This window comes from Chionomys nivalis, chromosome 20 (genome assembly GCF_950005125.1).
Source record: "Chionomys nivalis chromosome 20, mChiNiv1.1, whole genome shotgun sequence".
In the NCBI taxonomy this organism is placed as follows: Eukaryota; Metazoa; Chordata; class Mammalia; order Rodentia; family Cricetidae; genus Chionomys; species Chionomys nivalis.
Genome location: NC_080105.1, coordinates 35038426 through 35063529, shown reverse-complemented (window position 1 = coordinate 35063529; position 25104 = coordinate 35038426). Strand labels below are relative to the sequence as shown.

General features: G+C 40.7%; 1 long non-coding RNA gene across 1 annotated transcript; it reads left to right on the top strand.

Moving 5' to 3' along the window:
• The first annotated feature begins 12 nt into the window (after nt 1-12).
• Nucleotides 13-22192, top strand: LOC130862957 (uncharacterized). The gene is made up of 3 exons (XR_009055686.1): nt 13-393; nt 20907-21013; nt 22123-22192. It is a non-coding gene; the product is annotated as an uncharacterized LOC130862957 (long non-coding RNA).
• The last annotated feature ends 2912 nt before the right edge of the window (nt 22193-25104 follow it).

Sequence of the window (25104 nt, the reverse complement as noted above, 5' to 3'; positions counted from 1 at the left end):
TGCCGAGGCTGCAAAGAACGGCTGGGATTTGATGAGACTACAAATGTTGAAATTATCGAAATTGCTCGCCCACACTTTGGGCAGCGGATAAAGCCCAGTGCTCCAGGCAGTTAGCTAGGGTTGGGCCTGCGCAGAGGAACTGAGGTCTGAGTGCTGTGGAAGCTTGAGTCAGAGCCTTGGCCTGGGGAAACTTGGTCAAATAACATCTGTTCCCTGGTTGTTAATTTTATTGTTTCACTAGGGAGCCTTGATTAATGCACAGGAAACAATAGAGAAAGACTGAAGGTATGGTTGTTAAATGCTGGCGCCTCCTACAAGCGCTGAAGAGGCTTTGGTCTTAGCATGGAAGACTAACGTAGTCCTCCTTTCTGTGCTGGTTCTTGATCCAGCAGGGTACGTATTTCTTTCGCCTCCTCCTGTCTTTCCCACGATGTCATAACTCCCATTCCAAACCGCCCACCGCGTACACAACTTCTGTATGATCTTGTCTTTTGTTTTAAACAAAACAAAGCAGCCGTCTTTTAGTCCTGTGAAAGAAACATGGATGTCGTCATAATCAAAATGGAATGGCTTTGTCAACGCTTATAAACATAAAACTATATATTTAGGAAGGAATTAGGTACAAGATTTTGGACTCACTAAGGTAGGATAGATATGGAGTATTTTCTCTGAATTTGTCAAATGCATATCGACTAGACATTGTTGATGTATTTATTGCCTATATATTGTATATAGTTATTGTACTTATTGTATATAGTTTATGTTAGTTATAGCCTTTTTATTTTAGGCAAAAAGGGGGAAAAGTATTGGCATTTCATTTGTATTTTAATAAATAAAGCTTGCCTGAGGATCAGAAAAGTAAAACAGCCATAGTGGCCAGTCTTACAGACCAGGCAGCAATGACATACCTTTAACCCCAGTAGCCACAATGACACACACCTTTAATCCCAGTAGTCACACTAGTTTGCCATAGAAGCCAGGCAGTAGTGGTGCACACCCTTAATCTCAGAACTAGAGAGGATTATAAAACGGGAGGAGACAGTCTCTTTCTGAGATTCTTGGAGGCAGGATCGCCATTATCAGACTGAGGTAGAGGAAAGAGCCAGTGACTGGCTGTTTTGCTTTTCTGACCTTCAGGTTGAACCCCGATTTCTTTCTCTTAGTTTTTATTAATCAGGCATCATTTTTGTTTAAGTTGTTATTAAATTCTTTTTTTTTTTATAGAAATTAAGAACCCTGAGAGGATACATCAATTTCCCCTGTAACTTTTGGTACTCACTGCATAGCATCCCCAAATTTCTGGTAACACCAGTATTCTACCACAGAGCTAACTCCCTGTCTTCTGTCCTCTTTGTTTTTGTTTGTAAAAATTACAACTCCTTGAGAGGCCCTGTGTCTCTGCCTCCTTGAGAACACCCATAGTTTTGCTACACTATGCTCTGTAAATGCCTTGAAGTGTCTTAATTTCCCCCCGGATTGACATTATCTTATCTATTTATTATGCAAGGCAGCTCGTTTCTTTGGACAGACACAAGGAGGGAACCCTATTATTAGTTAATAACTATTGTGAACTTTTAATTTTTTTAAAAATATTTTTTATGTGTATATGTGATTTGCCTACATGTCTGTCTATTCATCATGTGCCTGGTTCTTGGAGGAGCTAGAAGAAGTCATTGGATCTCCTAGATTAGGAGTTGAAGGCTTTTTCTGCCATGTGGTCTTCTAGAAGAGTAGCCAATGTTTTCAACTGTTGATCCATTTCTCCAGCGTGTATCGGTGATTCCCCCCGCATATTTAATCTTTGACTTTACAATGAGTTATTGGGACAATTTTAATGCCTCATTTAGCTTTTTTTTTCTGCCTAGAATACTCTCTTTTATCTTTATTTTTTTCCCAGTTACTGTTCCAAGTTTTTAAGGTTGTTGGTGACAAGAATCTAACTGTAGTTTTCAACATTTGTTGATCATAAGAATCATGGTAGACACTAGTTTAAGATAAAGTCCCAGGCCCCTCAGCTAGAGAGTATCTGCATTGTTGAAGGCACCAGAGCATGTGCAGTTTTTGATAAGAATCACAAGATGCTTACATCCAAGCAAATACTCACGGAGAACTTTGTTTTTATTACTGAAAACTACAGGTAGCTTTCCTCTTTCTTGTTTAGAATAAAAATGTATTTGTAAAGGAGAGTTGCATGACCAGCTACAGCATCTATACGTGTAATACGCTGTATATTTCTGTCGTGTTTAGACTTGGGCAAAGTGTCAGAGTGCTGTCAGGACAACCATCTGCTAAATGAAAGGAGGAGTGGACAGGGGCGGGGTCACAGTGTGAATGCTTCTGTTAGAAGTTTAAATGACAAGCGAGACAGAGTGGGGTTGCAAGGAGCACTTGGAAGGTGCCAACGCTTTCTAAGCATCTCTACCCCTCCCTGTAGCACGAATAATAGAAACCAAAGACAGACATCAGGGTTCAAGTTGAAGGCTGGTTCAAAGCGGCCAGCCACTAGCGCTTACCTCTACCTCAAACTGAAATGGGCAATCCTGCCTCCACGAATTCTCAGACAGACTGAGAATGAGACCTGTCTTCTCTGGTTTTATATTCTTCTCTAGTTATGGGATTAAAGGTGTGCACCATCACTTGTCGGCTTCTATGGCTAACTAGTGTGGCTGCTGGGATTAACAGTGTGTACCACTACTGCCTGGCCTGTATGATTGACTAGTGTGACTGCTTTGTACTCTGATCTTCAGGCAAGCTTTTTATTAAAGCACAAATAATATACCACTATGTACCCCTTCTCTGACTTTCAGTTAGCAGGTGATTTCTTCTAGAACAATGTCTCTCAAGACTAGCTTGTTGAGATGAGGCTGTGCCCTGATCTAAGTTGACCTGAGTTGCATAAAACATTGACTTTCAGGCAATACTTTTTCCATTTTACAAGCAATATTTAGCTCCCTTTTTGAGTGCAAATGCAGAGGCAGAATGACTTTGCACCTCGTTACACAAGTAGACACTACCACCTGCCCAGTGCGAACCATGATGCACAGACTAAAAGATAACTTAGTCCTGTAGTAAAGATACTACCCCATAATGTTAACTAAGTAACTTGGGACTGTATGAATGCATGGGCACATTAAAATCATACTGGAAAAGCCAGGCTTAATAATTTATAGGCCGCAGTAGGAAAAAGAAGGGTACAGGATACCCACATTGATCTCACAAAGAGGATACCATCTAACACTGATGACAACGGCTGCTTTAACCCTGAGGTTCATCTCAACATGGCAGCCCTGCAGCTTGGTGCCAGGCCTCCAAGCTACTCTCCACTGCAGTGACTCATGGCATCTCTATCAACTGCTTGCTTATGTCTAGAGTAAGACTTTTTTTGACCTCCCTGAATTCTTTTGTGGCCTCTAACCCTTTTGTAGATATTCTGCACTGTACACATACATGCATACATACATACATAATACATACATACAAACACACACACTACACACACACACACACACACATACATACATACACACACATACACCACACACACACACACACACACACGAATCCCTGAGACTTTATGTGTAACTTGAGACAATATCAGTTATTAAGATATTAAAATAAAAAAAATCTGTGTTTTGGGACTTGCACAGGTCTGTACCAGGTCTTCTGCATTTATATTCTGACTTGAAGTTTAGTGTTTTTAGGGGGGTTCCCGGCTGTGTCAACTAGTGGACCTCTGAATCTTGGGCCTTCTCTTTGGCCTTTCCTCTTCTTCTTCTTCCTTTTTTTTGGTCTTATCCAAGCTTGATGTGATAGTTTTTGTCTTCTCGTATTCTATTTTATTTTGTTATACTTAAAAAAAAAAAAAGAACTTGTCCCTACTGCCAGCTCTCAAGGAAGATTGGGATTACTTTGCAAATTGCTGGCAATGAAACTGGTACAGCTTGTGAATTTGTTATTCGATACATTCTGACTTTGTGGAAAGGCACAATGTGTTCATCCATGCTCCTGACACATTTTATACAGGACACACCCTATGCACAAGACTGCCTGAATTAATCTTCAAGGTCAGTTGCCACCAAGGTTACTATAGCCCTTGTAGTGTTTATTTAATTATACTTGATATCCTTACATAATGGTTTCCTGTTGATTACTCATGTCTTCCCAATCATACTGTCTTCCCAAGGTTGTTAGACCCCCGATGTTGTACTGGGATACAAGCAGGTGAAGAATAAATACATCTAAATATTGCCATGTGCTCTATTTTTTCTGTCTTGTACATGAAGAAGTTATGAGAAATTATGTTTTAAGTAGTAGTGAAATAAAGACACATTTTGACTAAGTAATCTCCTACTTTACCAGTCTTTAATAGTGACTTTATCAAAGGCAAGATTACCCACAGCCAAGAGTAACTGGGTGGTACAAACTGGACTTGATAGATTTTTTTTTTAAAAAAAAGAGAACATAAAGTTGGCTGAATTGGGAAGTGGCAGTGGATCTGGGAGGAGCTGGGGAAGGGGGTGAATATGATCAAATTTATTACATGAAATTCTCAAAGAATTGGTAAAGCATTATTAAAAATAATAAAAATTTAAAAAATACAAAACACAAGATTACATGAAAGCATGAATCCATGGGAAAACCCTTCTCATGATTGTCCATATTTTTCAGATTAGACAGTTTCAATATTTCTATGTTCAGGTTCATTGTTTTACTTGCATCAACTCCAATTGTTAAGTAAACCTGGCAATTAAAAATTTATTATATGTTCCTTTAAGAATTTTTATTAGCTCTTTTTGATTTTATTTCCATTCTTTGATTTCCATCTATATTAGGTTTCTCCTGTTTTTATGTTGCTTTGTTTGGGGCAGAGTTATATCAACTTAAAAAAAAAATCTTCCCAAACAAAAACAAAAACAAATAAAAGCTGGTTGGTGGTGGTGGCAGCACTCGCCTTGCCTTTAATCCCAGCACTCAGAAGTCAGAGGCAGGTAGATCTCTGAGTTCGAGGCCAGCCTGGTCTTACAGAGCAAGTTCCAGGAAAGCCAGGGCTACACAAAGAAACTCTAGTTAGAAAAACAAAACAGAATTGAACAAAAACAAAGATCTGTACTGAGTATTCCAGTATCAGGGTTATTTTGTAGTGAGTTTTCTTACTGCGTTATCTTTTGAGTGTGTTTCCTCATATATTGGACATAACTGGATTGCACCCTGGATTGTAGGAACTCTGGATTTTGTTTTGCTTTGCTGGAAAATTAAAAAAAATAGACATTTTTATGTGTAAGTATTTTGCCTGCGTGTGTATATGTGTCCTGTGCATATGCCTATTGCCTGTGGAGGTCAAGAGAGGGTTGGAGCCCCAATAACTGGAGTTACAGATGGTTGTGCCACCATGTGGGGCTGGCAGCTGAACTCAGGTTCTCTACAAGAGTAACAAGCACTTTTTAAATCACCGAGCCTTCTCTCCAGCTGGAGAATTTTAATGGTTTTGTTTAGTAGATAGTTGCTTTGATTAACCTGTCTTCAAATTCAGTCTCTTTGTTGTGGGTCTCAGTGAAGTTTCTTTTCAGTTCTACTTAGTGTGTGTTTGTTTTTTTATTTTTTGGTTTGTTTGTTTTTGTTCTTGAGACAGAATCTCGCTGAGTAGCTCAAACTTACTTGGAACTCAATGTGTAGCCCAGACTGGCCTAAAATGCACAGGAATCTGCCTGTCAGAGCTTCCTAACTGCTGGGATTGAGTAGGCCACCATGGCAGGTACCAGCTGGGATCTTACTTAGGAATCTGTGTGAGAATTGGGTAGCTTCTCTTTTGCTGCTTTCTTGTGGCCAGGGCTGCTTCCTCCTTGGCCTTTAGATCTGTCTATCTCTGTCTGTCTGTCTGTCTATCTATTATCTATGTATCTTTCATCTATCTATGGTTACCCTGAAATTTGATCCCTCAGTTTGTAAAGGGTTAGCTTTTTGTGAGCTGATAGTGGCACTGTCTGGAGCCTACCTTAAGAAATAAAAATACAGTCCCATCTTAGTCGAAGAAAATCCCTTGTGCTTTCAGTTTGCTCTTGGTCATTCTCCATTCTTTAAGATAATTAAAAAGAAATTGCTCTGAGATTAACTTCTTTTGTGCAAGAGGGTTAGCCTATATAAGACTTACATTCAACCCAATATTGCAGGAATTACATATATCAGGTTGTTTCACTTTTCCTATATTTTATTAGTTAAAAATATTAGAACATTCTAGCCCAGTCCTGTAGCTTATTAGTCAAATTATTATGGCATAGGTATTCCATGGCATTGTCCTTTTGTGATATCATCATAATTAGCACTATCAATGTAGATAAGCTCCTATATACCGCAGGTCTGTAAACATGAAACCCATGGCATCAAATAGAAAGATCAGAAGTAAAGTGAAAAGAACAGGTGCACACCTTTATTGAACCTTTACTCTTCCATCTCTGTCCAGACTTTTAAAAAACACTTAAACTGATTTAGTGGTTATACGAGGTTTTTTTTTTCCCCTTTAGATAATTCTTTTGCTTTCTATACTGAAATGAAGTCTCCGATGCTATATAGTAGGTTCTTATGCCCGCGTGAGGCTGCTCTAGGATTCTACTGGCCTGGTTTACTATGATGAAGAGAATACACACTTTCCTTTCGTTTAGCCTGGTGCTCAACACTGCCCCCTTGTGCATAAAAACCAAACTGTGTTGTCAGAGTCTTGGGGGCGGGGGTGGATTTATAAAGTAGAGTCTCCCTCCTCTTCCTGTCCTTAGTGTTTAATCCAACTAGGCTCTGTGAGCCTGTTCTTGAGCTGCTGCCCTAGGAGGAAGGCTGTGGCGGTACTTGTTCTCCTTTGCTTGTGTGTTTGTGTTTCTATCACTCCTGCCTCTTTACTGGTTACTAAGAGGATGCGTAAACAAGAGAAAGAAGAAAGCAAACACCAGGGAAACTTAAATATAAGTAGACTTTTGACTCCTAACCTTACTTCCCTAAGAGCCAGATCACATAGTTGGTTCAGCTGCAACTGTGACCATATCTGCTGTCAGCCACATAGAAAAAGTACGATAGTTTAAACTTATAATCTGATATTCTTATTCTTTATTGTTTTTAGTGTTTGGGCCTCTATTATTCCATACTTTATTATTTTGTTACTAAATATTTTTCCTCTCTAAAAACAGTAACCAGAGTTCAAGGCCAGCCTGGTCTACAGAGTTCCAGGACAGCCAGGACTATTGCACAAAGAAATACTGTCTCAAAAAACAAAACAAAAAAAACCATGGTCTATAAAGTAACATTTTTCAATATAAGCCCCATTTTTAATGTAACAAATACAAAAGATCTAAGAAGTCCTAACTGTAAAGGACTCTCGGTTTTTTCTTTGATAACGGAAAATTATTGATCACCTTACAAGTATAATTAAGACATAATCTATAAACCATCACGTTACTTCTTTCTTCTGCTCTTGCTTTGTGCCTCATCATTGTAACTCAGACCCTGAGCTGAGGGGAATGGTGATTATGGACCTATCATTCACCTACAGTGTCACAGTCTCCTCTCGTGTTCCCACCTCACGTCAAACCCGAGAGGAGAAGTGTTTTCTCTTGATTAAAAAAATACGGCTTCAAAAAAAAAAATACGGCCTCCATTTTCAATAAGGTAGCAGATACTATGAAGGACCTTTGTTATTAAAAAAAATATTAATGAAAGATGATAATCATTTTTCTAGTTTTAACTTCATCATTGATTCTTCTTTTTAGTGTGTGTATGTGCTTAAAATGTATTTGACAGTGAAAGTATAAAATCTAGTGTGAAATTTCACAGCTTCAGGATGGCTCAGATTGTATAGAAGTTCACTGAAATGTACAATGGTTTGTTTAATTTAAGTGCATGATGTTTTATTTACAATATCTTTATGATAGAGTTAAAAAATATATTTGTTTTTATTTGTATGAGTGTTTTTCATCATCTAAATATTGCACTACATCTGTGCCTAATAACTTTGTAGTAAATAATTTATTTAATATTTAATAAATACTAAAAAACCTCATTCTCCTGGATAAGATATTTTTAAAGCACCTGTCATTTGTTACAATGTCTGTCTCTATAGAAACCAAACACTGAGAAAGCAGGCGCACTTGGATGAATGAGTACAAGGCCTAAATCTTGACCAAGAGTCTGCCAAATCCTGGGGATGTAGAACTTTGGCTTTGTTGAGTGTCCAAGATAGAGAAAAGAGTCTGCCAAATCCTGGGGACATAGAACAACTTTTGTTTTGTTGAGTGCCAAGATAGAGGCAAGAGTCTGCCAGATCCTGGGGACGTAGAATTTCTGCTTTGTTGAATGCCCAAGATAGAGGCTGCCAGAGGCTGAACTCACCTAGGAGGCTCTTATAAAAACAAAGAGAGCTATGGTGACAATGTTTTGGGTGAGACATAAATAACATTGAACAAAGGGGCAATACTAAAAGGTAATTTGCCTTTGACTTGGGAGGAGGGGGAAATGATCACCCATGAGCTGTAGCTCCCAGATGCCTTCAGATGATCTCAAACCATGTGCCATGTGATTAAACTGCAAACAAAACAAAGTCTAAAGGTGAAAACTGAATCTAAAGTTGTCTTCATTGGCATTGCCTTCCAGGCTTTAGAGTAAACACTGAAAAGGATTCTCAGGAAAATGATCGGTTTATCATCAAAATGAAAAATCAAACGGCAAACAAGAACCCAAGGAGATGGCTATTACAAAAATATTTGCCAAGTAACTGTGAGGATTTGAGTTTGATCCCTAGCATCCACGTAAAAAATTCTGGCCACAGGCTGGAGATATGGTTCAGTGGTTAGGAGCTCTTGCAGAGGACTTGGGTTCAGTTTGCAGCCCTCACATGGTACCTCTCTAACTCCAGTTCAAGGAGATCTGAACTCTACAGGTACCAGACACACACACATATAGACATGTAGGCAAAACACTCTTACACACAAAATACAGTAAATCCAAGTCTAAAACAAAGGAAAACAAACAACCAAAAAAACAGGCTGGGCATGGTGGTTTGTACTTGGAATCCCAGAACTAGAAAGACAGAGGTAGGAGGCTCTCTGGAGCATGTGGACTCCCAATGAGAGATCCTGCCTCAAAAACCAAGGTGGATGGTTCCTGAGGAATTACCCCTGTTGTTCATCTCCAGCCTCCACATGCAAGTATACACACATGGACGCACACCCATATGAACGAACACACACCCAAATCCCACCTCCAAAGAAGGCACTATTAGTGAAAAAGAGTAGGAAACAGAATGGGTTCTGAACAAAATGTTAGCAAATGGAACTCAGTAACATGAGGACAAAGAATTTATACATGGGTTTGAATTCAAGGATGGCTCAAATGTACACGCAAGTCAATCAACATTATGCGCCATATTGATATAAGATAGATAAAGTATGAACAACCACTTCAGTGAACAGAAAAGGCATTTGACAAAATTCAGCAGCATTTCATGATCAAAGCATTGAGTATGCTGGGTGTGAGAGACACCTCAACAAAGTCACCACCACGTACGAACAAGCCATCACTAACACAGTAGTGAAAAGTTGAAATCTATTCCTCTAAGCTCCAAATTGATGCAGTGGTACTCATCCACCGCCTCTGTTCAAGATGGAGCTGGCTGATGCAATGTAATTGGTCAAGAAACAACTTAAAAGCATCCTCAATTGGAAGGGAAGAAGCAAAAGTCGCCCCAGCTGAAGATAAAATGATCTATCTAGGTAATCCTAAAACCTGTGGAAAATGAAACAGCACCCAACCATAATAAAACAATTAGAGCTAATATATTTAGCAAAGCTGTAAGATGCAAAATCAGCTTAAGAATTAGTGGTACTTCTAAATACTGTCTAATTATTCCCCAAGTGAAACTAATAAACTCCCATTTGTAATAGTGTCCAAAAGACTAAAATGCTTAGGAATAAACTGAACCAAGAAGGAGGAAGAGACATACATAGAAAATGAACTAAAGTAGACAAATACATGGAAAGATATCTCAAGTTTGTGGTGTGGCTGCAGGATTATTATCCCCCCCTCCAAAAGTGCTGGGAGGACAGGCATGGGCAACCACACCCAGTCTGTGGAGTGTCCATCTGAGTTTGATACTCAAGGGTTTGTACATATTAGGCAAGCCCTCTGCCAACTGAGCTGCATTTTCAGCCCCAGCTAACTAAATATAAAAATGATACCACTATCCTTACAGAAAGTGACACAAACATGGTATTTAAAGTTTTTCTTTTATTTTTGAGATTGTAACATAATTACATGAGTTCCTTCTTCCTGTCCAGCCTCTGAACCCTCCCAGATTCTTCTCTTTAAAATTTAAGGCCTCTAGCACAATTTGATGGTTTTGAGCAAAGCCCACTTCCTTTCTCACATATCCACTAGGTGGTAGTGTTTCCCTTCTAATAACCCAAGACAGGCGATCCAGAGACCACAATGTACTGAAAAAAAAAAATCACCATAGATCCCACTCCAGTTATAGTTTCGGCATGGTATTAGATTTATTCCATAAAAGGAATGTGTAGTGTTTTTCTTGTAGACAAATAATTTTTGGTAACGAGTTAGTTCATAATTTGGCATTGTCCAAATAAAGGTGCCCCTTTAAGGCCAGTAAAACTTAATTTATAACAATCATTTTAGTGATAACAACTGCTTTATAAAAACAACTTTGTAGTATATACCAGAAACTATGAAATCTTTTGCTATAAAGAATAGCAAGATCATCAACCAGCAAACTGCATATAAACTGGAGACATTTTAGGAAAGCTATTTACATTCCAATTTACAAGTTTTTTTTTTTTTAAATTAAAGCATTTATAAAATGCACTGACTGTGATTGTTTAAAAAAAAAAAGTAATGGTTCTTTTTATGGTAAGGAAACGAGTTGAACCTCTTGTACTGTGAAGTGCCGAAAACAAATCAACATTCTTTATAAATAGATTTTACTGCTGGGTTAGAAATTACCTTCCGCGCTTTTTAGGTGATGGAAAAAAATAAGTCAGCTGGGCTTCACTCTGTGCATGCATTGTGTTTGCTGTGTCATTTTCAAAAGGATCATGAATTGTTGGAAGTCAAGATTCTCTAAGTGGGCATTTCTAAGAACTGGGTAAATGAGAAAGTGAAAATAAAGCAAGTTCAGTTTCTTGGTTTTAAATTTATTTGCACCCCTAAATTGAGGGCATTGGAAGCCAGCAGACCTATCTCCCGATTTTGACTAAGCTACAGGTGGCCAAAGCAGGCCAGGGCTGCTGCTGGTCGAAAGTACTGGCTAAGTGCTCGGTGTTCAGTGTTGACTAAGGTGATGTGATGCACATCTGGAGTGAAAGGTTGACATCAGAATCTGAGCTTCCAGACGAAATCTGAGACCCTTGTCTGAACGGCAAGGCTAAGTAGTCTTCGACATCCAAGTCAGACAGAACCCATACAGTTGCTCTGTGCTGATACTGGCAGTGAACATTGCCAAGATGTTCCAATCCATTTAGCAAGTGGTTGTAGCATAAACTTTTTGTACACCATGAAGATATGTCTCTGCCAAGGCACCTTCTTATTGGTTTAATAGAGAGCTGAGTGGCCAATAGCTAGGCAGGGAAGGATAGGTGAGACTTCTGGGAAGTGATAGGAACTCTGGGAAGTAAAGAGGCAGGGTTCACTAGCCAGATAGAGAGGAAGTGGGATATACAGTATGGAGGAGAGGTAATGAGACACATGGCTGAATTTAGATTAATATAAATGGGTTAATTAAGCTTTAAAAGCTAGCTCAGGATAACCCTAACCTAAGGCCAAACTTTCATACTTAATAATAAGTCTCCCTGTCATTATTTGAGAACTGGCAGTCCAAAGAAAGTTCTATTATGCAAGCAGCCTCCTCCTGCCACCCCTGAAGGCTTTCTTTTGGGTCATCAACCAGCTCCCAAATCACGACACACAGAGTTCTTATTGGTTATGAAAGCCCAGTCTTATCTTATGCTTGTCCCACTAGCTCTTATAACTTAACCTGTTTCTCTTCCTCTACATTTTGCCTTGGGCCTTTTTACCTTTCTTTCATTCTGTAAGTCCCTACTTTTGCTGCTTCCTCCATGTCTGGTGGCCTGGCGGCTGCCTGGCTCACTAGCCCTGAATGTCTCCCTCTCTTTCTCTCTTGTTGTCTCTTCTCTCCCAAGCCTGGATTCCTTCTCCTACTTATTCTTTCTGCCTGCCAGTCCCGCCTATCCCTCCACTGCCTAGTTATTGGTTGTTCAGCCTTTATTAAACCAACCAGGTGCCTTAGGCAGGCAGAGCAACACATCTTCACATCATTAAGCAAATGCAGCATAAACAAATGTAACGCACCTTTGTATAAAGTCATAGTCTGCAACTTAAACAAATGTAACGCACCTTTGTATAAAGTCATAGCCTGCAACTTAAACAAATGTAACATATGCATTGTTAAAGTAATATTCCACAACACTCCCCACTCCCCTTGTCACCAAGTTTATGTCTCAAGAGAAAAGGGAGGGGCTAGCAGTTCAGGGATTCTGGTGACTGCAACTCATGAAGATTTCTGAACAAAAGCTAATCCCATGTCTTAATCTGCTGGGGTTTCTCACAAATCACCACAGATTTATGATTTATTTCTCACTCCAGAAACTAAGAAGTTCAGGGTCAAGGCCCCAGACACCTGGTCAGTGAAGACTCTCTGAGCAGAGGGCTGACTTCTCATGGTACCCTTTTGTGACAGAAAGAGAGATCTTCTGTTATGTCTTTCTCTTTTCAGAGGGCACCAGCCCCGTCCTGAGATTCTACCCTCTTTGAAGCCTAATCACCACCAGAAGGCTCTTCCTTCTAGAAACATCCTTTGGTCAGAGCTTGTGCAGGCCATGAACTTATACCCAATAGCATCTTCCTTAGCAGCCACTGTCACATGAATTTAAATCTCTAACATTTGAATCCCAATCTTTCTGCCTCCTGGGACCTAAGAACCGTTCTACAGGATTCCGAAGTCCTGAGAATGCTAACACGGATTCTTTAGAAACGTTCACTTCTTTCTCTGTGGTACTTTATTAGGTTTCCACCAGAACATCCTGCTAACGAGCAGTGCTTGAAAGCCTCGAAGCCTCAAGATTTGTGATGGGTGTGATGGTCAGTGCTAATTGGCAACCCTGTAAGAACTCAGAATCACAGGGCTTCTGTGTGTGCCTGTAAGGGGGTATCTCAGTTATGCTAATTGGTGTGGGAAGACACACCTTAATTGTGGGTGGGATCATTCCCTAGGTGGTGATTCTGGACTGTGGGAGCTGGGAGAATGGAAACTGAGCAGCTGCATGAATCCATTGCTCTCCTTTTCCCCGACTGCAGACATAATGTGACCAGTTGCTTCAAGGTCCTGCCATTCGGACTTCTGTGCCATCATGGATTATAATCCAGAACTGTGAGCTGAATGAACCCTTTCTCCCTGAATTTGCTTCTGTCAGAGTGTTTTTTCTTGACATTAGGATAGGAAACTGCCCTGTTTCTTATAATTTATATACATATAATTTATGTAATATCAATGATCTATATATCATGATAATATAAATATATGAATGATCTATAATACATTGATATATATTGATACATATGGAATCAATAAAATGACTTGCTGGCCTGGAGAGGACAGTAGGTGTCCAGAGTTTCCTCCCACCCACTTCTGTATATCTCTGGCGATGGACTGCCTGCCATAGCCAAGGTTAAGTCTCTTTTGAGGGCTACAGCTACAGACAGAGCTTTCTTTGACTTGAAGTGGATTTTCTTGGGTGAGCTAGAGCATTACAGAAGGCTGGGGCTTTTTCTTTTGGCAGAAAGTCTAATCACTTCTCCCTCCTTCTGGGATCTTGTTGCTTCAGTGCTGAGTGAGACATGCCTGCAGAACAATCCCTGGCGGGAGACTTCAAGGCCCCCCTCTTACAGACAGCACACCCCCAAACAAATAAGATAAATGTACTAAATCTTCGACAGGCTCCCTTGCCATCAGTAAGCCTTCTCTGTGGCTAGATTCTTTCCTCTGATTCCCTGTCTGCCAGGTAGTCTAGCTCTTTCTTATATGAGTGACCAGATCTAAGACATTGGGTTGGGCTGGAGAGAAATAGCAGAATTGAGGGGCGGGCAAGGTGGTGGTGGTGGCCTCTGGCCTGCTTTGGCATCAGACTGAGTTAGTATTAGCGTTCTGGCTCAGCTCAATAGAGTTCCCTCTGTTTGGGAAAACTCTAGATTGTACTAAAGTCCTGTTTTACTGCATCTTATTTTCGGCATCTACATTCTTCACAGAGACGAGAGGGAAATCTGTCTTTAGATAAACTCCGTCTTAACTACCCCACCATCACAAAGGTCACTTTCCTTGCTGAGTTAAAATTGAAGCAGCAATTCAAAGAACAAGGATAGTGAGAACTGCATTGGGAGGCACGTTGTAGGATCTTCTTAGGGACATTGATTATTTTCCCCTTGTTGTTCCTCACATTCTAGCCTTATATAACAGTTGTAACTGGATCCAAGGCAAACTTTTTATTTGGTTGTGGTAAGCTAGACAACATTAGGACTGCTGGGAGCATCCGTTATCAGTCACTGGCCAAAAATCACACTGTCTGGAGGTGTGAACTAGGAAGGCTACATTTATTTCTTGAGTACTTGCTTAGTACTTTAGGAACGGCTGGGCACGTTACCGGTTTCTAATATTTCACAATCAATTCTTGCAGATTTCTATACTGCCTATTATCTATCAGTTTCTGTTTTCATTGCCATGACAAAATACTGGACAGAAAGAGGATGTATTTTGATTGGTGGTTTGAAGAGGGGATATAGACCAGCATGGTGGTGAGGCATGGAGCTGAGAGTCTAGGGTCTCATTGCTTCCCTAGTCAAGATGCGGAGAAAGATGAATGCTGATTCTTAGCTCATCCCTCTGTCCCCCACTCCAGAACCTATGTCTATGGATAGCTTCACATACACTGAGCCGGGCGTTTCCTTTTTAGTTAGGCCTTTCTGGAAACATTGTTACAGATAGGCCAGAGTTTTGTCTCCTAGGTGATGTGGTATCCTGTTGAGTTAGGAATAAAAATTAACCATTGCCATTCACACTTTGACACCTAACACATCGCTTTGAAGCATAACATCGAACCTGGGATCCTTCAAATCTCATGTTCATTTCATGCTGCATACATGTATTGAGTTTATAGACGCGCCAGTGTTCAAAAGCTCTTCTTGAAAAGATTTTACTGTGACTGGGGGTTTAGCTCAATGATAGAGTGCTTGCCTAGCAAGCACAGGGCTTAGTACTCAGCTACGAAAAGTGAAACAAAAGACTTCGTTTATTTGTGTTTTATGTGTATACATTTTGACCTGCATAGGTGTATTGCATCATGTGTGTGCCTAGTACCTATGGAAGTCAGAAAATGGTGTTGGATCTCCTGAAACTGGAGTTACAGACAATTGTGTGTTGCCATGTGACCACTGGGAACCTGAATGCTCTGTAAGAGCAGCAAGTGTTCTGAACTGCTGAGTCATCTCTCCAGCTCCTATTACCTATCATCTGTCTACCTATCAGTCTTTTGTCTGTCTGTCTGTCTGTCTTTGTGCTCAGGCACAGCTATGCCTGTCAGAGGGCAACTCTGAGAGTCTGTGTTTTTTTTTTTTTTTCTTTCTGACACACAGGTCCCCACAGGGATTAAACTCAGGTCATCGGGCTTGGCAGCAAACACACTTCTCCAACTAGTCTTTTTTTGCCAGCCAAACTGGTAGATTCTGATAGGAACAAAAGTCAAGTCAGGGCACAGTGAGCCTGGGCAAGACGTCATGAAGAGGCAAGGGTTTAGTCCCCTTTAGGTCCAGCTCTGCTTTCTTACAGTGCTGTCCACCCTGGCTGGAATGAAACAGAGGTCTGGAAAGGTCCTCACTGAAGCTTTGCATGGTCCCGAGCTGCCCACACTCATCAATATCTTGGCTGGTGGCTATTCGCTCAGGGGCAATTTGCTTAGATCTGTTGATCCATACCAGAAAACATGCTTTTGAAGTGGTTTGGAAAGCTCCAAAGGAGACGTGCTTTATGCTATTGGTATTGCTGCCAAAGAGAAAAGATTCTGCTTTTCATTAGCGGTGCACACTGTTCAATGTATTTCTCTAGCACCTACGGCCCATGGCTCCGCTTATACGGAGGCATAGCTAGTGGAACTGCAGCAGGAGAGAGCAGAATGGCCCTGCTTCTTCCTCTGCTCTGGGCTTATGGATGCTTGACTGCGGCAAGCCCAAGATCTGCAGCCGTTCTTTGGACGGGAGGCTGGACTTTCTTTATAGCTTCCCCAGACACCAGAATTGGCAGGGTTTGAAAAAGAGTCACGGGCAGGAAGTTCATTTGCTTTATTGCCACCTCCCCAGCCATAAAACTAAAAGCTTTTTACTTAAATCATGTTTATTCCCTCACGGGAGTAGGGGGCCATTTCCACCAAGCTTTTCCCTGATCGAAGTCTAGTCTCAGAGATTCAGTAATTCGAATAGTACATTTGAGTTCAAAGACCTTTGTAACGAGGCTTCTCATCCCTCTCTGCCCCCGCCCTTTCCTATGTATTTCTCAACACAGGGTTCCCCTATGTATCCCTGGCTGCCCTGGAACTAACTCTGTAGACCAGGCAGGCCTCGAACACCTGCTTCTGCCTCCCTAGTGCTGGCATTGAAGCATGCAACACCATGCTTGACTTCCCCTTTTGTTTTGAATCATTTCGGTCCCTTCTATTTTTCACCCTATCTCAGGCACCTGCAGGTGACATCTTTTCACTCTGAACCTCACTGTCTTCCATTGCACTAGAACTACACCCACTGTATAACCTCCGATCTCCTAAGGGCACAACACCGTCCTCTGCTTAGTTTCATATAACAGTTTGACCCAGGCAGTTTAATTCCTGAAAATAAGCAGAAAGGTGGCGGACTCTCTAATGTGCCTAATCATTTATGTAACAAAATACTTTGTGCTGCTGACCCCTGCCCCCCGATTTGTGTTGTGCTTGCTGATGAATAAAAACAGTAGCTAAGGGTATTCTTATCTTCAAGATTTGAAAATGCATTGGCTGGCCTTCTGTTGAATTGTCTCTGTAATTCGGGTGGAATAAGTTTGGCGGCCTGAGATGTGACATGGACAGAGCGGAATGCCTCTGCATGACCTCATGCGTTGGCGTTCTCTCTTCTGCCCTTTCCTCTTAATTTGAAATGGGAGCGACTTTGTCCCACTTCACTCACGGGGTGACTGTGTTAGGTCCCATACAGCAAAGTGCACTGGAAAGCATGGAGGTCCCCTGCTTAGGCGTGGCATTGTCTGTCCCCACAAGTCTCCACTCCTAGCAGGCGCAGGAAGTCTTTTATAATCAAAGGGACCTACAATTCCCTGGCTCCTTCTTTCCCTGGCTCTTTAGAGACTCTCTCCATCGCTTTTCTATTTCTTCTCGGCATCCCCACCTCTCTCGATGCTTTCTGTGAGTGTCTAAATACAAACCTTTCACTTTTACGAAACTTATCTTGTATCCAGGAGAAACCGTTACCATGATTCCGTAAAGCTCTATCATCTGTGCCGTTTTCCTTCTTTCATGGGTGAGGTTTCCTCAAACGTTTTCTGCATTCACTGTCTTTATTCTCATTTTTCTTTTCTCTTTATTCAGGCCAACATGATTTCCGCTTTGAGTAAGACCATTAACTAAACTACTCTTCTTTTGTTAAGAGTTTTGTTTTTGAGCTAGGGTTCTCACTATACAGCCCTGGCTAGCCTGAAACTTGCTACATAGACCAAGGCTGGCCTGGAACTAAGATATCTCCTGCCTATGATTCTCATTTGTTGGATTAAAAGTGTTACACTACAACGTTTAGCTTGCTAAGGTTTTTGTATTAGTGTTGTAGGACTGACTATAAATCGAACAGCTTATTTTCTCCCAGAACCAGAGGCCGGCAGTCCAAGATGAGGTGTAGCAGTTTTTCCTCCTGTTCCTCCTCCTCCTTCCAGAGTGATGCTATATAGAACAGGCTAAACGAACTGGTGATTCTCCTATGTCAGTCTCCCAAATCCTGGACGACAGATAAATATATTACATAATCACTGACTCTAATATAGTCTTTAAAAAGTTTTATTTTTATTAGCATGTATATATTCATTCTGGTGTAGTCCGAATGATGGTGTCAGATACCTTGGAGCTGGAGTTACAGTATATTGCCTGTCGTAGGTTTTGGGATCAAAATTTGTGTCATCTGGAAGAGCAGCAAGGACTTTTAACTGCTGATCCAGCTCTCTAACCATCCAATACATTTTTTATGGGACTCCAAGAAGATATTTTAAATATTTCAATTAAATTCGTACTTGTATATCTCAGCAATGTTGCCCTTTTCTCGGGTCCTTGAGTTGATCTAATTCACAGCTACTTTCCCTCTTCATTTGTTGGCCAGCATCCATGTGCACTCTTGCTCCCCTGAGTACAAGGCTAGCAGCCTGGCCACCACTGGGAATGTGTTAGAACTGAGGTCTTAGTGAATCAGAATCAGTGTTTCTATGGGGGAACTCAGGTGATCCTGAGTTTTAAAGTTTATGACGCTTTGTTGTAGATCTCAGCCTACTTGGCAGTCCTTTAGAGAGAACTTTCCCACTTGGCCAATACACATACAAATACTTATTAGATTTAATCACAGAATCTGTGACACCCAGAAAAGGAAAGAAAACAAAATCCACACAGGGCTGGGAAGTCTACAGTCACAAGTGGCTTTTAAAGTTTTACTTAAACCTAAGGCTATCAAAAATGTTCAGTTGCATACAGGAGTAAGTGATGCTGGTGAATTGTTTGATTAAAGCAAATTGAAAGTTGCAAGATTTGTTTGCTTCCACATATATTTTTGAGTCTCTTCTAAAGACCAGTTTTGAAGAGTTGTTAGTTTTAATTTGCCACATCACAGTACTACAGGACAGATGCACAGCAGCGAGCCACAATTGGTTCGGGTTTTCCAATATTTCATCGATCTGTGTTGGTGGGGTGCATTTTAGATTGTCTAGCAAGAACACCAGTTCTTTAATGTAGCTTGATTTGTTTTGTTACAAGTCAATTGTTCGGTGTTTTGTTGCTAACACTTGAACGTTGCACTGCTGCCTGATTAGTTTGTGGTTCCTGGGGTCATCTGTGGATTCATCCAGAAACTCAGTGATCGTTGCAGACGTCCAGCATTACAAAGGATATAAGAGGGTTCGGATGATGAACTAAGTAATGATTTCTAACGGTGATGAGAAAGAAAATGTGCAAATGCTTCTTAAATTTGTCTCTGAAAGCATTTCTTAGGCATCATATGCTTATTCTCTTTGAGAACTGGTTTGCCGCCTCTCTTGTCAAGTATTTCAGAATGTTGGGTTATCAAAGCATTTTATCAAGTTAACTGAATAAAAAAAAAAGGCCCTTGGAGCTACTCAATGTGTAATTTTAAGCATAATCTCTCCCATTCCTTGAGTATCGACAGCTGCCCTTATTTGTTTAATAATAGAGGTGCTGAGCAGTAAATCTGAGTGGTGGAAAACTGGATGCAGGTCTGTGTTATTTAGACAGAACGGAGGGCACCTTTGACATCTGCTGCAGAATCTCAAGTTAAAGCAAAACAGAAGTTCAGGTCAGTTCCGTGCCACATCTCCAGAGCTTAACATTTCTCATTCTTTCTTTGAACATTAGTAAAAACCCAAGGGAACAAGAGAGGGACCAATATTTGCTGATTGCCTTCCATGGGACACTCATTCAGTCAGCAGAAAAACTCCAGTAGGTTTTTATTACACTCAGAATCACTGGAATAGCATTCAAAAAAGACATTGCAGAACCAATCAGGATAGCTGCTATATATAAAAGGTAACAAGTGCTGGCAAGGGTGTGGAGAAATTGTGACTGTTGTGCGTGGCTGGTGGGGCTGGAGAGTGATGGAGCAGCTGTGGGATCCAGTATGGCGCCTCCTCACAGAACTAAATGGGGAATTACCATATGATTTCTTCATACATATTTATACTTACTTCACATCTATATTTATTCCCCAACGAACTTCAAGCCAGGTCTCACATACTCATGTATCTCCATGCATTACTCACTGTAGTTGAAAGCAACCAAGAAGAAATCCATCCATGGGTAAATGAATAAACAATGGATAAACAAAGCATGGTAGTTAATGTGTAGATTATTACTCAGCTTCAATTCAATTTCATTTAATGTGTAGATTATTATTTAACTTTGTTTTTTGGGACCGGCTTTTATCACATAGCCCTGGCTGTCCTGGCTTGGTGCTTGGACTTCTGTAAGATGTGCCCATGTGGTTGGTTCCACTGGCGCCTGGGTCTTGGGTGTCACCCCATCATCCAGTGCCTTTGGATTTCTCTTCCCAGAGCTTCTCTCAGATCCCTCGTTTTTCGCCCACTTCATCTAAGCCAAATTGGCTTCTTCCCTCTGCTTCTAGTCCTCAACCTCAGCTGTGCATTGAGGAAATCAAGATGACTTAAAATTTATGATAATTTAGGAAACACCTCAAAAACTATTTCTTATTTTTATTGGATAAATTGATTGTCTGACAGTTTATTTCATGTGAATAATGTATTTTGATTACCCTCACCTTTCTTATCTTATTTCATGTGAATAATATATTTTGATTACCCTCACCTTTCTTATCTTTTCCCCAACCCTGTCAACAACCACCCCGCTCCCTCCACCCCCCAGACCGGTCCCTTTGCCATGTTCATCTCTTTTTGTTTTGTTTTGTGACAACCCTAAGTTTAAGCAGGGTCATCTGTGTAACTATGGGTCTAGTGATTCCTAACCAAGCTTCTGGGCTCACCATTCCATACACATCAAACATAATGACCCTTCCTCCTTCTGTCCCCTCAGAATCTTCCACTAGCCACGAGTTAGCAGAAAGGGGAAGGACTCCATGAACTCCTCCGTTACTCATAACAGGCTGCTGCTGATTGCAGTCATGTACAGCCACAGCTGAGGTGAGCTTACGATGTGAGAGTCTGTGTCAGGCCCCGGAGACAGCATTTCCCCACCCTTTCTTACTATCTTCTGGTTCTTATATGCTTTTGCTTCTTCTTCCGTGCTATCCCCTGAGCCTTAGAGGGGTGATATAAATGTCTTTCCTAGGGTTGAGCATTCAGTGGTTTGAGGAAATAATGGAATTATGAGTAGGAGAAAGATAAAACCCATTCACATATAGGCTGGGGTCAACAATGGAAGACCAGGTTCCCTGTTTTTCCTTCATCACCCCTAGTCCTCCTTTGCGTCATCCACTGTAGCCTCCCCTGTCATCCCGAGTCCTGAACTGCACTCAGTTCTAGTCACCTTCCTCATACTCCCTTTAATAAAGGAGCATGACTTCAATAAAGCTCCTGATCTTCACCTAATTGCATTAATTAGCTGTCCTGACTACCTCCAGGCAGGCTTCCAACACTTGCAAAAAGAAATAAGTCCGTTCTCTACTGGAGATGTCACTATGTGCCACCTTGACCAGGATTTCCTGAGATAGAATCAAAACACAATGTGTGGGCAGACATTTCAATTCCTTTTGTGCAAACTATTTTTGGACTAACAATTTTTCCAACCCCTTACTCTAACATTGTGGTTCTTTTTGATGGGGAGCAAAGCTCATATTGACCCCTTTTCTTTGGCTTTGCCAAAGTTTCTTTTTTTTTCTATTTACTTTTCCACACTTTGATCTAAAGTATAACTAAAGTTTTTAATTCAATCTCCAACTTCTAACACATATTTCCATCTATCTTTCCCAATGCTGAGACTTTACCCCAGGAACTCATTTGTGCTAGGCATACTCATTTTACTACTAAGTTGTATCTTTGGTCTCACATATCTCTATACATGAATTCATATATGAGAACCTGGAGGCCAGAAGATGATGTCAAAAGTTTTTGTGATGTTTTGAATAAGAATATCTCCCATAGGCTCATTGATTTGAATGTTTAGGGAGTGTCACTATTTGAAAGAATTAGGAGGTGTGGCCTTGCTGGAGGTAGTATGTCACTGGGCTTGGGATTTGAGGTTTCAGAAGCCCATGCCAAACCTGGAGTCTTTTTCTTCCTATTACCTGCAGATCCAGATATATAAATCTCAGCTACTGTGACTACCTGCATGCTGCCATACTCCCCATCATGATGACCATGAACTTACCCTTTGGAACTGTAAGTAAGCTCCTTATTAAGTGTCTTCTTTTATAAGAGTTGCAATTGTCATGGTGTCTCTTCATAGCAATAGAACAGTGATTAAGAGAGTCTTCCTCTATCTCTTTCCACTGTTAGTGGCTTGCGAGTGACAGCAGGCGACACTAGTGTTCAGATGTCAATCCCTCAGAGGAGTGACTCTCCGATGGAGGTCAATCCTGTCCAGGTGAAGCCTACAGTACCATTGGCTCTGGAAACTGGAAACTGTTGCTCACATTTGCTAAAGCAGCTTGGTGTCTCCCCAGTACTTGCACGGCAGTGTGTAATTCTCATATAATATGTATATGTAACCTCATGATTACATCTTGATTGTATGAGCACGTATATCTGTGGATGTCAGGAAGATGACTTCTCATTTATCTGTATAATTTTGATGTATAGAAAATATACTAGGACACGCTTTATATCTAGATCTGTTGTCCCACGAGGACTGTAGACAGTTAAAAGCCTGCTTTTGGCCAGACTAACTGCACACAATGAGCTCACTTTTACCTCAGAGAAAGTTCAAACTAGACTAAAGGATTTTGTAACTAGATCATAAGTTTAAAACTTTATAGCATGCACAAGGTTAGAGTCACAGGTGTCTAACCAAAGTTGCTACACAAAATAGCCTAAGAAAACATGCCAGTTCTTTGCTTGCCACTCCTAGCTGACAAAAGACCTATGTCTCAAGTTTGTCATTGGGCACTGTGCCACCAGGCTCTGATCATAGTCTTACTGCTGAAACCTTGAAACCTTGTTTTGCCATGGTAAATGGCCTGGCCCCTTATTGCTTACCCTAACTAGGAATTGCTTTTGACCAATGAGAGGTAACTCTTGAAATTTTTTCTTTACTTCAAGCCTCACGTGGAGGAGAGAGGCGAGAGCTTTTAGGCGAGAGGAGAAGAAGCTCGGAAGAATTAGAATTAGGGTCGGTGAATTAGAATAGAGGTAGAAGAATAAAAATACTCATTGGAACAGCGTGGTGTGAGAGAGTTGATCACCCTCAGATACTCTAAGTTACTTTTGCTTGCTGTAGCCTCCGATCTGAACCCTGAAGAGGTCCTCGGGGCTAGACCTCAAAGGCCCTCATTATTCCACCAAGATTTTTGTTTTGTATTTTGAGACAGGGTCTCTCAATGAATTTGGGACTCCTGGATTGGCTAGACTGGCTGGCTGGTAAGCTCCAAGAACTCGCCTGACTTAGTCCTTACATCCAGACACTACAGATGTAGTCTCATGCCACTATACAATGCTCTTTTAATAAGGATGTTGGGAATTTGAATTTGGGTCCCTATGCTTTCCTGGCAGGAATTTTACTGACAGAACTATCTTCCTTACCCACAAAGTGCTTTCTAAAACTATTGTTCAGCCACCAACAAGACAGGCAAAGAGAAAAAGAATTGCAGACTCTTACCTCTGTCAAATATAATTAGTTCCTCAGTGATTTTTAGTGAAACTTAAAAAATATATTTTTGTCACTAATCAACCCAGATGGAGGACAGCATGGAATTAGTGACTGGAGAGTCACGATCTGTTCCAACCTGTAAGCTGCTACCTCAATTAAATGTTTCCCTTTAAGAGTTGCCTTGGTATCTCTTCACAGCAATAGAAACCCTACCTAAGACAAGTTAAAATTTTATATATGTTTTTGACTTTATATTGTAAATTCCTACAGCAAGGAAACCATTTCAGCCCCTGCATTTCTATAACTCTGTCTGGAACTAGGAGTGGGGTGAATAGACAGCCAGGTATCTGCTTCTCTGCCTCTTACCTTTCATGTCTTTAGAATCAATATAAGGGAGAAAGGGACCAGTGCTCTCAATGATCTATGGTTCTTCCTCCCTCCCTCCTTCCCTCTCTCCCTCTTTCTCTGCTTCTTTCTTCTTTCTCCCTATCTTTCTTTTTTTTAAAAAAATATTTATTTATTTCTTTATTATGTATACAATATTCTGTCTGTGTGTATGCCTGCAGGCCAGAAGAGGGCACCAGACCTCATTACAGATGGTTGGGAGCCACCATGTAGTTGCTGGGAATTGAACTCAGAACCTTTGGAAGAGCAGGCAATGCTCTTAACCACTGAGTCATCTCTCCAACCCCCTCTTTCTTCTTTTTTATAGGAACAGGGAATGAAAGAGGGGAGAAGGCCTTCTTTTAGAAAGCCTTTGTATGTTACTATAACTGACACTGGACAGAGTAATAAGAAAGTTGGGATTTGCAAGGTGTAAGGAGACCATATATCTTTAGTTGTGTGTTTTTTTTTCCCATGTGGGATTTTGATGACTGGCGTTCTGATTATTGAGAAACAATAGGTTTGGATGTCTGTATTTAAAATCCATCAATGCTTTAAAACTCTGTGCAATATTGTAAATTTTCTGTTAACTCTGGGGAATGTAGGGTTGTGGGACAAGGAAGAACTTTTATTCAGTTTCCCAAGTATTCATGTAAAGGACAGAGGATCATTTTTTTCCCCAGTGATCTGTCTTTTTAATCTCAAGAATACTTTCTTGATGCTATTTTATGATTATGGAGAAAATAGATTTTTATTGGAATTTCCAATAAAATTTGCAAATAGATGTTTTTATACTTAGTTGCTGTGGTCTGAGACATGGAATCAAGAATGATTTTGCTATCTACCTGCAAGTTAGAAAACACAAGTAAAAGAGCCATAGAGATGGTTCCATGGTTACAAGACCTTGCCGATCTTCTAGAGGACCAAGAGTTCTCAGCATCCATGTCAAGTGGCCCACAACTGCCTATAGCTCTGGCTTCAGGGGCACTCATACACAAGGACTTATGCACACACCCACACTCCCCCCACACAAATAAACATCTTTAAAAAATGCACACAAGCAGTGGGCCTTTCTGACAGCCAT